General features: G+C 45.9%; 1 protein-coding gene across 1 annotated transcript in view; it reads right to left on the bottom strand.

The window, feature by feature from the left end:
• LOC126101542 (aminopeptidase N-like) overlaps positions 1-15,858 on the bottom strand; it is a 145,947-nt gene that overhangs the window by 129,325 nt on the left and 764 nt on the right. The gene's annotated exons all lie outside the window — the stretch shown is intronic.

Raw genomic sequence — 15,858 nt, 5'->3', positions numbered from 1 at the left:
ATTCCACTGCTGACACAGCGTTCTGTGGGACACCCCACCACTTTCTTCTGATGCCGTCAATAAGCGTTTATTAAAGAGTATCTCAATTTATAATGTGTAGTAGCCAAATTGTATTCAGACGTAGAACCTACCGTCTGCGGCATCCGATACAAACAGTTGTACACATGTCAATGTCTACAACATATCCATACGATACATAAGTTTACTTATTACGTATCTCTATGTCAGTGACATCTGTGTTAATCGTACGTCGTTTCTTATGTTCAAATCGATATACAACTACAAGCACACAACGATGAAGAGATTTAGACTGTAACTATAACTCTGCCTGTTTTAATCTGACGGGACTTAAAATATGTCCTACTTCACAGTATGTCGCACATGTTACTGCTATCAATCCTTAAATGGAGAAATTTCTTGGATACATTGCACACAACTGTCATAGAGTGTAAGCAAGGAACAGATAAATATACCAAAAAGTTTATATTATATGTTCAAAATGGTTCAAATGGCTCTGAGCGCTATGGGACTTAACTTCTCAGGTCTTCAGTCCCCTAGAACTTAGAACTACTTAAACCTAACTAACCTAAGAACATCACACACATCCATGCCCGAGGCAGAATTCGAAGTGCGACCGTAGCGGTCGCGCGGTTCCAGACTGAAGCGCCTAGAACCGCTAGGTCATATATGATATGTTTCTTGCTTCTCCTGTGGTCATATTCACAGTAGTAATTAACGTGCGTGTCTCGGATATAGACCTAGATAACACATCATTAAACTTACGTTTCTACTGCTGTGTATAAAATTGTTATGTTGCAGATATACGTACAGTTGTTTGTTTACCAGGCTGTTTTTTATGCTTCCTTCTCTCACAGAATACAGACGCTAATTGAATATGTTTTTACGAAGAACGTAAATGTATATTAATAGTGGTTGTAATTATTATACTGCATGTGTCATATGCTGCCTGAGAGAAATTTGGTGACAGCAGAACCAGCTACTAATGAGAACTTGCACCACCGATGCTGCCAAAAGTCAGAGATATTACTCAAGAAACCTCTGGTCCAAAAACTGCGACAGTCCTGATTGTTATAGTGATCATAAAGAATTGAAGTACTAATACTTTCCCTGTAAAAAAAAATTGCCTATGTGACTTTCATCGAGAGTGCAAAGATTCTGTACTTTTATCTAGGAATACTGCAAGATAGCAAAACGATCGTGTTTAGATTCTCGAGCCACACGTGGTGCTTCACTTTATTTGGCAGAATATTTTGTAGAGTCATATTGGAAAATTTTTAATGTCTCGTAGAAGGCAACGTCTGAAGAGAAAGAATGTCTGTTTTTGTTTCGTAGGTTGAAAAGTGGCGATGTCGTAAAGGGCTAGCTGTAATTTTTGCTTTATTTATTTATTTATCTGAGTAAGGTTAAGTTCCAAATATCAGAAAATTAGGGGTAAGATTTGACTATTTTTTGACTCAATACCACACCAACTTGTGAACAAGTTTCGACGATAAATAAAGTCCCAGTGGGCCAGCATACCTCATTTCATAGTTGTAGCTACAAAAACTAATATCTCTTGCAGCTACGCATTTTTAAAGTCAAGGTTATTACATTATGGTGGTAATAATATTTAAACTAGAACGGAGTCAAGCAACAGCATTAAAATAAGCAGTCAGATTAAAAGAGAAATTTTAAGATAAAAATCGAAGTTTTTTATGTTCTTGTGGTTAAGTAACAATTTCAAGTAGCAATTTTCCTGGTGCTAATAGCTGTGCTGAATAATCACTGTCTCAGAGATAATTCTTGGGCAGCTAGCTGCACAGAGTTTCAACGAGAATACGTGTATGCTGAAATAAGTGTTACAGTATCACGAAGCAATTAGGACTGGAAGCATCCTTTTAAATTACAATACTGATCCGGCTAAGATTATAATAGTCCCCCAGGGGATATGAGATAGCACTACATTAAAGCCATGCAATGACGAAGTTATTAAATGCTAGTGTAACATTTTTCATATCTGTCTTCAGCGCTACAGTTGCATCTTTAGGGTCGACGTAAATGTGTCATCAAGCTGAATGTTGGCCTCTCCACCACTAAGGAATGGTCCTGCTGGAGCTGGTGTGCCTTTCCTTCCTCTGTCTTTTGGACTGAATCACAAATCAACTGTAGGATATGTCTCCAGAATGAATTTTTCACTCTACAGCGGAATCTGTGCTGTTGTGAGGCCTGCTGGCAGATTAAAACTGTCTTTCTTCCAGATGTGCTAGTCTTGCGGTCGGTGGGGAACTTGCTGCGAAAGGCAAACGTCCCGAGTTCGGATCTCGGCCTGGCACACAGTTCTAATCTGCCAGCAAGTTTCAGCTGTAGGGGATTTTTGAAGTCTAACATGGAATTCAGACTACATGTAAGGTGGCTTAATTATTCATGTAGCGCCACCCTACATGTTTATTCACATTTTTATGTTCTAATACTACTCCCCAGGTCTACTAACGTATTGAAGAGGTAACTGAAATGTTCTTTTCATAATTCGTATTATTACTTGCAAAATTCTTGCATATGTAATTCCACGTGTTGCCAACGATCAAGCTAGGAACTGAATTAGCTATTCACTTCAGTTTGTGAGAAGCTGTGTATTTCCTTTTACTCGACACAGCAGCCTAGCAGAGTGAGACAGCAGAGGGACACTGGCATTCTACATCTACATCTGCATGGATACTCTGCAAACCACATTTAAGTGCCTGGCAGAGGGTTCGTCGAACCACCTTCCCGATTTTATATTATTCCAATGTCGAAAAGCGCGTAGAGGGAACGAACACCTATATCTTTCCTCGAGAGCTCTGATTTCACTGATTATTACGGTGATCGTTTCGCCCTATGCAGGTCGGCGTCAACAAAATATTTTCGCTATCGGAGGAGAAAGTTAGTGATAAAAATTTCGTGAGAAGATTCCACCGCAACGAAAAACGCCTTTGTTTTAATTATGTCCACCCCAGATCCTGTATCATATCCGTGACACTCTCTCTTCGCGATAATAGAAAACGTGCTGAACTTCGGTGAACTTCCTCGATATACTCCGTTGATCCCATCTGGTTTACTAGTCGATAAACGACAGCATCGTCTGCAGACAACCTAAGACGGCTGCTCAGATTATGTTCTAAATTGTTTATATAGATAAGGAACAGCAGAGAGCCTGCAACGCTACCTTGGGGAACGCCAGCAATCACTTCTGTTTTACTCGATGACTTTCCGTCAATTTCTACGAACTGTGACCTCACTGACAGGATATCACGAATCCGGTCGCGTAACTGAGACGATGTTCATACGCACGCAATTTCACTACAAGCCGCCTGTGAGGTATAGTGTCAAAAGCCTTCCGGAAATCCTGAAATACGTAATGAGTTTGAAATCCCTTTTCGATAGCACTCATCTCTTCATTTGAGCGAAGAGCTAGTTGTGTTCCACAAAACGATCTTTTCCAAATCCGTGTTGACTCCGTGTCAATAGACCCTTCTCTTCGACGTAATTCACAATGTTCGAGCACAATATATGTCCCGAAATGCTGCTGGATTTAACGATATGGGCCTATAATTTAGTGGAATACTCCTACTACTTTCTTTTGAATGCTGGTGTGACCTGCACAACTTTCCAGCTTTTGAGCACGGATCTTTCGTCGAGCGAACGGTTATATATCATTTTTGGGTATGGAGCTATTGTATCAGCATACTCTGAAAGCAAACTAAAGGGTATACAGTCTGGGCCTGAAGACTTGCTTTTGTTAAGTGATTTAAGTTGCTTCACTACTCCGAGGATGTCTACGTTACTCACATTAGCAGCTGTTCTTGATTCGAATTCTGGAATATTTACTTCGTGTTCTTTGGTGAAGGAATTTCGGAAGGCTGTGTTTAGTAACTATACTTTGGCAACACTCCTGTCGATAGTATTTCCATTGCTATCGCCCAGAGAAGGCATCGATTGTGTCTTGGTGGTAACATACTTCAGGTTTCGACCTTCACTGTGGCCATAAACGTCGCCTTTGGGGGCTCTCGCACTTCTTCCCGAGACAAAGCCGGACATGTCAACGCGACAGTCGGTAATGCCCCAGACGGCTGGGTAGCGCTCGAGCAAAGACGCGATGTTTATATGGAGGTATGTCTCCTGTACTTAAAGCTTTCTGTGGGAAGCGCAAGACGCAGCGCCTCGAGTGCGGCTAGAAAAACGGTTCACTTCTGCCCCGCCCCCGTCCACAAAACAAAAAAAAAAATCTATCTTCTGCTGGCGCTCTGTCGGAATATTGGAATTTCACCACGGCTGTTGTCGCAATCTCAGCAAAACTTGGCCAGAGATCAGACGGTGCTCAGAATCGTTACCGTCATTGATGGATGACTTGGAGTCATTCCAAAATTAGAGAGAGGAGTTAGAATTTCTGTTTTCCACGGACGATGGTGTTGCAGCATCCGTACGGCTGCACACGGGAAGATGGATCCAGCACGCTACTAAGTCTCGCTCACAGCCGACGCGCGCGCATCTGAGTTCGGGGAGTTTAATTGGTGAGGTTCGTCCAGCGACGCTGTTCCCAGGAATAGTTCAGGGGGCGCGGTGTTTCGGTAACTGATAACCCCACTTAGATTTTTGATTTGCGCCCGCATCTCGTGGTCGTGCGGTAGCGTTCTTGCTTCCCACGCCCGGGTTCCCGGGTTCGATTCCCGGCGGGGTCAGGGATTTTCTCTGCCTCGTGATGGCTGGGTGTTGTGTGCTGTCCTTAGGTTAGTTAGGTTTAAGTAGTTCTAAGTTCTAGGGGACTTATGACCACAACAGTTGAGTCCCATAGTGCTCATAGCCATTTGAACCATTTTGATTTGCAGGATGCACTTTGCATCTGTGAACGGCCTTTGTTCTTCTGAGTTCACTTTCCATTAGCATTTTCTGACATGCTCTTCGCTTGATCGTTGGCAGTATTCATTACGCGATCATAAAATTGGTACCGCGATCGGAATTAGACATAATTGTTCTCTATCTTTGCATTCGTTGTAATCTTGTCGAATGTTTTTCCCGCTCGAATGCACGTCAAGAGAAATAAACACCATCGATCAAAAACTGGTTCAAATGGCTCTGAGCACTATGGGACAACTGCTGTGTTCATTAGTCCCCTAGAACTTAGAACTACTTAAACCTAACTAACCTAAGGACATCATAAACATCCATGCCCGAGGCAGGATTCGAACCTGCGACCGTAGCAGTCGCACGGTTCCGGACTGCGCGCCTAGAACCGCGAGACCACCGCGGCCGGCACCATCGATCATAAACACGCATTTTCATTTAATAGTTCGATGCCTCCCTTAACTCAAATGTGCGGTTGTGATGTGGCTGACCTGCATATTTCGTGCACGAATATTAACTTTTAAAGGTGTGCCTACCCCTCTTAAATTCAGGCTTAATAAATCGTTATCTATTGACTGACTGATGATTTTGCCCGCATCTCGTGGTCGTGCGGTAGCGTTCTCGCTTCCCACGCCCGGGTTCCCGGGTTCGATTCCCGGCGGGGTCAGGGATTTTCTCTGCCTCGTGATGGCTGGGTGTTGTGTGCTGTCCTTAAATTAGTTAGGTTTAAGTAGTTCTAAGTTCTAGGGGACTGATGACCATAGATGCAAGTCCCATAGTGCTCAGAGCCATTTTTGACTGATGATTTTCACGGGTTTGCAGCCGGGTTCCATCATCCTGACGACAACACGATATTTCGGCGGACCATCTGGCCGCCATCTGCAGGTGAGATTGAGTGGACAATCACGCCGGAACTGAAGAGACCTCTTGTTTTTTTTTTTTTCTTTATTGTATTTCAATTCCCCATCGGGGCGGGTTGGCAGCAGCATATGCGCTGCTCTTCAGCCGAAAGACATAGAACAAAACAATAGAAGACATTTAAAAACAGCAAAGGAGAGAATAAGGTGAACATAGATATAAAAAAGAGGGAACATCATGGAAGGCAATAGACAAAAAATGGGGTGACTGTAAAATGGAAATAAAAAACTGTTTAAAAGTAGCACACACAAAAAGCCACACACTGCGACGATGAAAAGAACACAAGGCACAGTATGACTGGAGCATAAAGGTATCGACGGATGGCAGAGCACATAACGTAACACTGACGGCGAACCTCAAGGCAGTACACAATTAAAATCACACCGCTTGACGCACAGGAGAAACAGCACTAAACATAACACTGATGTGGCACACTGATGATGATCAATACAGAGGATCTGCCATGTGCTAGGAGATGAGGGAGACCTGAAGAAGGGAGGGAGGGGAGGGGATGGGGGAGATGAGCGGGGGGCGCGCTGAAGAGGGCCAGGTAGGGAGGGATGTGGGAAGGAAAGAGGCAAGCATGGTGTGCAGGGTCTCAGGGTAAGGGGGGATGGAGGAAAATCCGCTCTGGGAGAAGGAGGGAAGAGGAAAAAGGGGGCCCTGGGGAGTGGGGGGGGGGGACAAGGCCAGGTTATAGTTGGAAGGAAGGGTAGATGTCACGGCGAAGTTCATCATCCGGGAGGGGGAGGCGTTGGAAATTGCCCTGATGAAGGAGATGGAGGGTGTGGAGGTGGAGAGAGGGAGGGATACAGCGATAGAGGCGCGGCAACGGGCGGGGAGTGGAGAGGAAGGAGGAAACCAGAGGGTGGGGGGGATCAAGCCTGCGAACAATGTAAAGGATGCGGAGATGTTGAAGGAACAGGAGGAGGTGAGGGAAGGGGATCAGTTCATACAGGAGCCATGTGGGGGAAGGAAGGCGGATACGGAAGGCAAGTTGGAGTGCATGGCGTTCAAGGATTTGGAGGGCCTTGTAAAAGTGGGTGGGGGTGGAGATCCAGGCAACGCTGGCATAAAACAGGATAGGACGGATGAGGGATTTGTAGGTGTGGAGCATGGTAGAAGGATGCAATCCCCATGTCTGGCCAGACAGGAGTTTCAGAAGGCGGAGGCGGGAATGGGCTTTCTGCTGGATGGTCTGGAATGAGGGGTCCAGGTGAGGTGTCGGTCGAGGGTGAGGCCAAGGTATTTCAGGGTTGGGGGTGAGCTGGATAGGACGACCATGAAGGGTGAGGTAGAAATCGTGGAGGCGAAAGGAGCGAGTGGTGCGGCCTATGATGATTGCCTGGGTTTTGGAGGGGTTGAGTCGGAGGAACCACTGGTTACACCAAGTGGTGAACTGGTTAAGGTGGGTTGGAGGGTACGTTGAGACCGTTGAAGGGTAGGATAGAGAGCAAGGAAGGCGGTGTCATCAGCATACTGGAGAAGGTGGACTGGTGGGGGTGGCTTGGGCATATCAGCTGTATACAAAAGATAAAGGAGAGGGGAGAGGACAGAACCCTGGGGGACGCCAGCCGTGGGATAAAAGATACGGGAGTTGGTGTTGTGGAGGGTGACATAGGAAGGACGGTGCGAGAGGAAGGAAGCGACTAGACGGACAAAATTGATAGGCAGGGCGTAGGTTTGGAGTTTAAAGAGGAGACTGGGATGCCATACACGGTCATAGGCATTTTGGAGGTCAAGGGAAACAAAAATGGCGGAGCGACGGGAGTTGAGCTGGAGGGACAGAAGGTGAACAAGATTGAGGAGTTGGTCTTCAGCAGAGAAGGAGGGGCGGAAGCCACACTGGGTAAGGAGGAGGAGGTGGTGTTGAGCAAGGTGCTGATGGATACGGTGGGAGAGGATGGATTCAAAGACCTTACTGAAGACGGAGGTGAGGCAGATGGGACGATAGGAAGAGGCGGCAGAAGGGGGTTTGTTGGGTTTGAGGAATAAGAGGACGCGGGAGGTCTTCCACAGGTCAGGGTAGAAGCCAGTAGAGAGGATGACATTATAGAGATGGGCGAGGACAGTTAGGAAGGAATAGGGGCTTTCTCGAAGGTGACGGTAGGTGACACAGTCGTGACCAGAGGCCGTGTTGCGTTTGGACTGGAGGATAAGTTTAATGTCTTGTGCTGTGATGGGAGTGGTGACGTCGGAGGGGGGCAACTGCCCCAAGTACTGGAGACTAGGAGCAAGTGGAGCGACCGAGGCATCGGCACGTTCCATGACGGTGGGCAAAAGAGAATAATCAAAGTGGGGATCATCGGGGATGGAGAAGACCTCGGAAAGGTGGGAAGCGAAGTGGTTGGCCTTACTGAGGTTGTCAGGAAGGGGGCGATCGTTATGGAGAAGGGCGGGGGGGTAGTGGGAGAGACCTCAGATTCGGCGGCTCCTTTATACCGCGGGTACTGGCCGTTGCGCGTGCGCGAGCAACGGAAGAGCTGCCCTCTGTGAGGCGAAGAATTGCAGCGGCGCCAGCGGTGAAAACTGTCAAAAGCGAGGAATCGCAAAATTAAAATGCAGCCGGTCGGAAACCAGACCGTTGTTGTTTTATCTGAGATAAAATAGGAGTCCACGTCTTGCTTAAAGGAAATCCTTTATCTCTGTTAATAATATCATCAGACAGACGGATTTCAATTGATTCCTTCAATACACTATCCCAGTACCGGGAAGCCGAGGCAATAATTTGCGTCTCTTTAAAGGACATATTGTGCCCTTCATTAAGACAGTGTTCAGAAACGGCTGATTTTTCCGGCTGGAGCAGACGTGTATGCCGTCGATGTTCCACACATCGATCTTGAACTGTACGAATAGTCTGTCTAATGTAGGCCTCGCTGCAGTGACAGAGAATCTTGTATACCCCAGGCTTCCTCAGTCCCAAAACATCTTTAACCGATCCAAGAAGGGATCTAGTTTTGGCCAAAGGCATAAGTACGCTTTTAATATCATATTTCCTGAAGTTTTCGAAGAAATACTTCCCACGAAGGGTAAAAAAGCAACAGATTTGGAAGTGTCCACCGTTGGTTCTCGTGGGGGTCCAAATTGAAAAGCACGAGTAATTTGGTGATCAGAGTACCCATTCTGCCTGAAAACAACCTTAAGGTGACCCAACTCTTGTTTCAAGTTATCGGAATCCGAAACAGCATAAGCCCTCTTGACCAGTGTGCGTAAAACTCCCAAACGTTGATGTTGTGGATGACAACTTGTGGCATGGAGGTAGCGGTCCGTATGCGTAGGTTTTCGGTATACACTGTGGCCCAAAGTGCCATTTTCTTTCTTATGTACTAAGACATCCAAAAAAGGTAATTTGCTATCATTTCCAATTTCCATCGTAAATGTGATTCGTGGATGAAGGCAGTTAAAATGATCTAAAAATTGATGAAGAGATTCCATTCCATGTGACCAAACGATGAAAATATCATCCACGTATCTCAAAAAACAAGTTGATTTAAGAGAAGATGTCCTAAGTGCCATATGCTCAAAATTTTCCATAAACATTGATTGACTGTTTCATCACCTTTAAAAAATAATTTCGCGCGACTGCATAGGAAGCTTCACTCCGTGTACCGACCACAGAAACTTTAATTTCGTATCTCAGGGGTGTGTAAACTACAATCACAATCACCACACCTAACACACAGTTCAGGTTGGTGTTTTTCACACATCACACACAGAAATCATTGCGTAAAGTGAAGGAAGCAACCCGAATGTTCAGCACTCGATGCCTAGTGCTCGACAAGGTACAGTCGTGTTGGAGGGGACTGTGCGCCCGGCTTTCTGTGCCCATTACACGCAGCCAGTCACGGGCGTGCCGGGAGTTTAATACGGGCTCTTGACCGCGGTCGAATTTGGGCATTGCCACATCGAATCATTGCTATAGATGGACTACATTCCAGCGATGAACATAACGCTGCGGCCAACCTGAAGGTGTGGTCTGCATTGCTTCAGTAGACATTGTCCTGTAGGACGTGGTACTCCCTCGGCTTCTTCTAACCTCGGAACAGACTTACCCGACTAATTGTAGCGGGACTGTCAAGTGTACTATAGTACCCAAACCACTTCTATTTTTGAGATACACAAATCATTTCCTGATGTGGAAGAAGCAGCCTTCAACTTCCGTGCTGTCCTGGTCTGCCTGTTCGACTCTCGCCTTGGCCGTCACGACCTCCTGGTCTCCCACCCAGTCAAAACGTGCGCTGAGAGACCACAGCGCCACCAGTCTCGCAACGCGGAACCACACGATGTCCCCACATCTCTCATCCGAGCTCAGGTCGACTCGAGTCCAGGCAGGTTACAGCCGTTTTGTTTGTCACTGGTAGCAGTTCTGTATACCAAGATTCGCAAGCACTATACCATAAATCACCTACAAATTTAATTATGCAATCTTTCTACTATAATGAATATACACTATAAGTACAGTTTCGTTTTTTGTTATCTGTTACTGAAATGAACATTGCTAGTGGTAACTGAATGATAAATTTCTCTGGGCACATTTTCTCTTCTTGTAACGGGACCCAGCGTAGTTTCTTTTTCTGTCTATTTCTTTCATCCGGCGTATTTCACAGAAGGAATGACTTACGGGGAGATGTCCAAAAATAGTATAAGATGGTCGAAAGATGCTGTCACCAGACGAAGGAGTCGTAGTCTATGAAAAATGCGATAAAATAGCGCAAGTGATTTTACCATCATTAATAATGTCTTTCGAAAAGAAGTTTGTCTTCCCTCCTGCGATTCCCACTTCAGTTCCCGAAGCGTCTCCGTAATACTTGCGTGCTGATCGAACTTAACAAAGCTGGCAGACGGCCTCTGATTTCCTACGATGTCTTCCTTTCATCCGACCTGGTGTGCATCCCATACATTCGAGCAGTACTCAAAAATACGTCGCAATAGCGTCCTATAAGCAGTCTCCTTTACAGATGAATCATACTTTCCCATTCGCCTAACCTCCTACGATCCTCACACGCTCGTCCCACTTCACATCGCTCAGCCACGTTACGCCCAGGTATTTAAACGACGTGATTGTGTCAGGCAGGACACTAATAAAGCTGTACTCGCAAATTATGTGTTTCTTACTCGTCACCATTAAATAACATTTTTCTACATTTAGGGCTAGCTGCCATTCACCACTCCAACTAGAAATTTTGTCCAACTCATCTTGTATCATCCTACAGTCACTCAAAGACACACTTTCCCGTACATCACAGCATCGTCAGCAAACAACCGCAGACTTCTGCGGACCCTATCAGCTAGATCATTTATGTACCAGCGAAAAAATGCTCCTCTCGGAGCACAAAAATTGCGAACACGTTCAAAAGACTCTGACTCAAAAGTTGGTCCCCTTCTACCTCATTCCACCTTCCTCAGCACATTTAAAAATTTTCCCAAAAATTTTGGTATTCCGTACTTTTTTAACGTGCAACTCACCTCAAACTCCAAATTGTAACCCTCTCACACGCGCTAGTCCGTCGCTGTAAGTCACCTATATCCATCCACTCCCAGTTGCCCCTCCTCATTCAGTCCAAAGCACTGTCTTTTTCTCTTTGTGCCTTTCTAACTGCCGCTGTCTCCCCCCGTCTTGCAGCCGCCATCTCCTTCGTTCTGTCCTACTGCTACAGTCTCCTCGCTCTGTCATTGCCTTCCTCTTTGTCTCTTTTATCGCTGATACGTATCTCGTTCCTCCCTTTCTACTCTGCTGTCTCTTCTCACTCTATCTCTCTGTTCCTCATCATCATTGTCGTTCTTATATACTCTGTCCCTCACTATCACTGGCTCTCGCCCATTTTCCCTTTATTCCTAAACCCCCCTCCCCGCCGCTGACAGTGTCTCCTTCACTTTTTGCCTGGCGCTGTTCTGTCACTGTCAACTATGTTCCGCTCCCGAGCTGCTATTGTCTCCTTTGCTTTTTCTATAACACGTCCACTATCTATTATCTTTCAGTATTTTTCCGCTGGTTCTGTTCTTTTCCCAGCTGCAGCACGGCATGTAACTCTTACAGAAGAAATGTAACGGTCAGGTTCAAATGGTTCAAATGGCTCTGAGCACTATGGGACTCAACTGCTGTGGTCATAAATCCCCTAGAACTTAGAACTACTTAAACCTAACTAATCTAAGGACATCACACACATCCATGCCCGAGGCAGGATTCGAACCTGCGACCGTAGCGGTCGTGCGGTTCCAGACTGTAGCGCCTTTAACCGCTCGGCCACTTCGGCCGGCTAACGGTCAGGAAAATGCAGACAGTTTACTTATGTGAAACTGAAAAAAAAACGCGAAACTAATTTTACACCTCAGACCAAAGTTTACGTGCAAAAAAGTTTGGCATGTGTTTCATTATTACGACATGGGGTTCGCAGATAATGACGGAGACACTTTACAACATATTTCTCCGTGCGACCTCACTTTCTATACTGCCTCACACCGGATTTTACGTGCATGTTTTTCGTAAACAAGTAGCGTAATTTTGAACCTCTGTATTTCGAAAACGGATAAAGATATGTAAAAAGTTTTCTAGGGTGGTCGAGATCGGGGTCTGAGGAATACATTATAAAAATTCCAGTCATTTGCTGTGCGTGTCCGTTTCGGAATCCCTGGCGGTGTTTCGGTATCCAAAAAGCAAGTGTTTGGGTTGTTTATCGATAGCACATTTTTGAAAACGGAAAGGTGTCACTTCTAGATAAATGACTAGAGAATAAACCGTTAAAATTTGAGCAATTTGCTGCGTTCGGTTGTTTAGATATCGACTGCTGACGGCAAAAGAATGGTAAGGAAATCCAAGCGGAGGGTTGTCGAAGGGGTCGCCTAACCTTCTGACACTAGCACAGCCGCCACGTTAAAGTGCTGTCGAAATATCTGAAGGTACATTTCTAAAATGCTCGACAAAGTTGCGTGCGCGGCAGTGGGGCTGTCACCGAACTGGAGGCTCCTAGAGGGACTCTTTGCCGTTGTAGTCAGGGGCGTGTCAATGTTGGAGGAGGGAGGGGAGTAGGAAGGCCGAAGAGGTGTGCGTACCCTTTCCTGCTTCCGATCGCGCTCAGATTTCGTCGTACGGTTCTGAATGGTCTGTAGACGAGAACGAAATCTGCGGTCCTACTGCACGTTCAGTGGAGATGCAGCCCCGCAGTGCCCTCAGGGAAGGTTTCAGCAGGCCAAAGGTTGTCAGGAAGGTCTAGAACTACCTGCTGCTCATCAGACTGAGAACTCTCGCTCTCGAACGCGAAATGTGTGCAGTCGACGCCTCAGGGAAAGAGGCAGTTTCATTGGCGCACTTGATGCTAACCTCTGGGACGTTTTCGTGTCGATTGTGAGCGGCGGTCTATCTGAAATGTTTTCCTCGGCCACTCGTAAGTTGAAGGCTGCACTGTAGTTCCTTCTCTAGATTGTAGCACAGGTGACAAAATGGTAAATATCGAAATAGATGACAGAGGAATAGAAAAACAATTAAATTCGCTCAAAAGAGGAAAGGCCGCTGGACCTGATGGGATACCAGTTCGATTTTACACAGAGTACGCGAAGGAACTTGCCCCCCGTCTTGCAGCGGTGTACCGTAGGTCTCTAGAAGAGCGTAGCGTTCCAAAGGATTGGAAAAGGGCATAGGTCATGCCCGTTTTCAATAAGGGACGTCGAACAGATGTGCAGAACTATAGACCTATATCTCTACCGTCGATCAGTTGTAGAATTTAGGATCACGTATTATGTTCGAGTATAATGACTTTTCTCGTGACCAGAAATCTACTCTGTAGGAATCAGCACGGGTTTCGAAAAAGACAATAGTGTGAAACCCAGCTCGCGCTATTCGTCCACGAGACTCAGAGGGGTTTCCAGGTAGTAAGAGTGATTTCAGGTGTGCCGCAGGGGAACGTCGTAGGACCGTTTCTATTCACAGTATACATAAATGACCTTGTGGATAACATTGGAAGTTCAGTGATGCTTTTTTCGGATGATGCTGTAGTATATTGAGAGGTTGTAATAATGGAAAATTGTACAGAAATGCAGGAGGATCTGCAACGAATTGAGGCATGGTGCAGGGAATGGCAATCGAATCTCAATGTAGACAAGTGTAATGTGCTGAGAATACATAGAAAGAAAGATCCTTTATCATTTAGCTACAATATAGCAGGTCAGCAACTGGAAGCAGTTAATTCCATAAGTTATCTGGGAGTAGGAATTAGGAGTGATTTAAAGTGGAATGACCATATAAAATAAATCGTCGATAAAGCAGATGCCAGACAGATTCATTGGAAGAATCCTAAGGAAATGCAATCCGAAAACAAAGGAAGCAGGTTACAGTACACTTGTTCGCCCACTGCTCGAATACTGCTCACCGGTGTGGGATCCGTACCAGATAGGGTTGATAGAAGAGATAGAGAAGGCCCAACGGAGAGCAGCGCGCTTCGTTACAGCGAAAGCGTTACGGAGATGGTAGATAAAATCCAGTGGAAGACTTTGTAGGAGAGACGCTCAGTAGCTCGGTACGAGCTTTTATTGGACTTTCGAGAACATACCTTCACCGAGGAGTCAAGCAGTATATTGCTACCTCGTACGTATATCTCGCGAAGAGACCATGAGGATAAGATCAGAGAGATTAGAGCCCACACAGAGGTATAGCGACAATCTTTCTTTCCACGAACAATACGAGACTGGAATAGAAGGGAGGACCGATAGAGGTGCTCAGAGTACCCTTCGCCACACACCGTCAGGTGGACTGCGGAGTATGGATGTAGATGTAGATGTAGATTTCTAAGCCGGGGGTCGCAGTTCTGACCTCCGTCGCAGAGACGTTAAAAGTAGGGTGTAATAGGGGTGTCACCTTCCGATCGCGTGGCTCGTTGTGTGCCGGTGTGACGTCACACGCCGCAGCAAGTTGCGAGCCGCGGCCCTTTCTCTTTTCCCCGCACGTGTCGACCGACGCAGCTCGCCGTCTGGAGCGTCGCAGCAGGGCGGCACGCAGGGGCACGAGTTTGGCGCCTTTGAGCCGAGTTGCAAACTTAAGCGTCGCAGTATGTCTGAATTACTGGATTTCGAGAAAGTGATCATTTATTTCTGTTGCACGTTATACTTGGCGTATGTATGGGATTTTGACGACTATATACTTGTGATATTATTCTGAGATATGTGGAGGAAGTTAAGCTTATAACTCTCAGTTTTTATGGGTTCACACCAACATCACAGAAATGCATCCTTCGAAACGCGCACAATGTCTGACATTCTCAAAACAAATGCTGTTGATGCAAACGATCAGCGGAGCCGAGACGGAGGTCAGAAAAGGGAGGTATTCTTTAACAAATGAAGAAAAAGAGAAATGAAGGAGTGGCATGTCCTGTGGAACGTACAGGAGTATAGGAGTTGCTGTTGTGTTTCAACGGATAGGCCCTCCGTGGGTACACTCTAAAAATTTTTTCTAGTGTATAAGTGAAAAGGGGAAGCAACACATATTCAAGAATTTCCAGGAGTTGAGTCACTATTATAAACAAAATGCGTACTTACAACGTTGTTTTCGGTCAAAAAGAGTCATTCCTAAAAGTAGCTATTAAATTTGCGTTTTGAAGAGTTTTCTCTGTACTATTTCGATGATTCATCCAGATACTGAACAGGAACATGTCAATGGTAACTGGTGTTAAGTAAACAGTGGTAAGCACCCTTCGACAAAATTTTAAGAATGGGGTTGTGTATATAATTTACATTTTAAAAATGTGTGCAGCGAGGTGACAAGTCGTGGGATTCCTCGGCGTATTGCAGCGCCTGGACGTGCCGCGGGCTGGACGAGCCGCCGCCGCCGCCGGCGCCCTCTACGAATACTGGGCTGTGCTGCCTCTGTGGCGACAGTTTTGCCGGTAAATGTCGGACGGCGCTCGTGTCGCAACATCTGGCTGGCCAGTTGTCCACAACGTTCTGTAAACCAATAGCGAATAATCGTGGCCCAGTGACATGACATCGTTGTTTGGGAACATCGAGTCCACGAACGGCTGCAAATGGTCCCCAAATATCCGAAAGTAACAATTCCCAGTCAATCGTCGTGTAAAC

The sequence above is a fragment of the Schistocerca cancellata genome, chromosome 9 (genome assembly GCF_023864275.1).
Source record: "Schistocerca cancellata isolate TAMUIC-IGC-003103 chromosome 9, iqSchCanc2.1, whole genome shotgun sequence".
NCBI lineage: Eukaryota > Metazoa > Arthropoda > Insecta > Orthoptera > Acrididae > Schistocerca > Schistocerca cancellata.
The sequence above is the reverse complement of the archived record's forward strand: the minus strand, read 5'-3'. Positions and strand labels throughout refer to the sequence as shown.